The sequence below is a fragment of the Pundamilia nyererei genome, unplaced genomic scaffold (genome assembly GCF_000239375.1).
Source record: "Pundamilia nyererei isolate P.nyererei 1_Seehausen unplaced genomic scaffold, PunNye1.0 scaffold00344, whole genome shotgun sequence".
In the NCBI taxonomy this organism is placed as follows: Eukaryota; Metazoa; Chordata; class Actinopteri; order Cichliformes; family Cichlidae; genus Pundamilia; species Pundamilia nyererei.
The window spans coordinates 87,762-89,250 of NW_005187745.1; the positions used below are offsets into that span (position 1 = coordinate 87,762).

Genomic DNA, 1,489 nt, shown 5'->3' on the forward strand with positions numbered 1-1,489 from the left:
GCGTTTATTATTATATTTAGAAAATACCACAGTTGCTGTCTTGGTCGTATCATTTTATTTTGTTGTATTTATCTGTGACACATTAAAAAAGGTCCGTGAAAATACTGTCTGGCACAAAAAAGGTTGGGGGCCGCTGCTTTACATCATATATCAGTATCAGTGCAATACTGAATCTGAACATTGCAATTGACATAGATGGATAATTAATATGGATCAGTTTATGCCTTTCACTGGGTTTTAAATACTGTTTTAGTGTTACATGTACTTTTTAATGACAGCACAAAGACTAAGAGGAAAATAGAGACGGGGAGTGAGGGCAAAAGCAGGATGATGTCAGTGAAGAGAAACCAATAAGAGCGGATGAGTGACCAAAGTCTACAACGCTGTTATCAAGCCAAGGTGCCTTCTGTTTTGCCTGCATTCACTGATTAATGTGTCACATAACTAAGCAGTGTGCTAAATGTGGATTCTTCCAAACCTTTCAGTAACTTATGTCACAAATACTATGTTCATTTACCTTATTTACAGGTAGTGAAATTAAATGGAAAACTTTTCAGTAGCACACTTGAAATGGGATGCCTAATGCCCTCTGTTGAGTCCTTACAGCAAAATGAGGCTTTGTATTCAAAAACCTGTATGTAAAAGCAACTTTATTATCAGATTGCTTCTTGTACAGGTACATGGAGTGGCAGTCTTTCTGTTAAGAGGCTGAAACAATGTTGTGCATGTTTATCGTCACATGTGCTTTGCAGCAAATCGGTTTCCGCCTTACTCAGGAAAACTCTGGTCACCATGACTGAGCCTTTCCCTCAGGTTTACGGATCCACCCTAAAGCAGGTGCAAGTGAAATGACCTGTTTAAATCACCTGCAATCGTCATCCTTCTAACGACCTGACGATTGCAGTTTATGTCATTATTTATTTTCTTTATAAAATATCTCGTGGTATACGACTCGTGATAGTTACAGCGCTGTATTAACTATATATATATCATATATGCATTAACTATTCTTATTTGATTCATGGAAAAATTGCAATATGTAACACTAAATGAATGTTTTCCCCATTAGAAGCTGAGCCCTACCTAAATGTTTGAGCCTAAAATTGTCCCTGTGTTATACGAGTGCTAACTTACTCAGTGCTAGAAGTCTGGTTTCAATCCAGAGTTTGCTTAGGAACAGAGTACAGGCTAGCTCCGCCAGGCTAAGCTAGGCTAAGCTAAGCTAATGTGTTCCGGGCCGGAAAATAAAACACGGCGCATCTTCGTCAGAGCCGCTCTGCTAACTCACGGTGCGTGCTCTTACCTCGCGGTTTTCCAAAAAATGTCTTCACGTGGACGCCAAACAAACCGCAGACATGTACGCACACATCTGAATGAGAAAGTAGCACACAGACAGACTGCAGGACGCCTTCACGTGACCACCAAGCGTTGCTCACGTGGTCAACGCCGTGCAAAGTCGTGCTCCAGCGTGAAGAGAGAAGAGAAGCCG

The 1,489-nt window shown here is 40.8% G+C and overlaps 1 protein-coding gene across 1 annotated transcript in view; it reads right to left on the reverse strand.

Annotated features, from left to right (window-relative positions):
• The window catches only part of sepsecs (Sep (O-phosphoserine) tRNA:Sec (selenocysteine) tRNA synthase), a 12,186-nt gene extending 10,703 nt beyond the window's left edge, over positions 1-1,483 (reverse strand). The window contains exon 1 of the mRNA XM_005752077.1: positions 1,304-1,483. The gene's annotated coding sequence lies outside the window, so the exon portion shown is untranslated. The remainder of the gene's footprint in view (positions 1-1,303) is intronic.
• Positions 1,484-1,489: the final 6 nt, after the last annotated feature.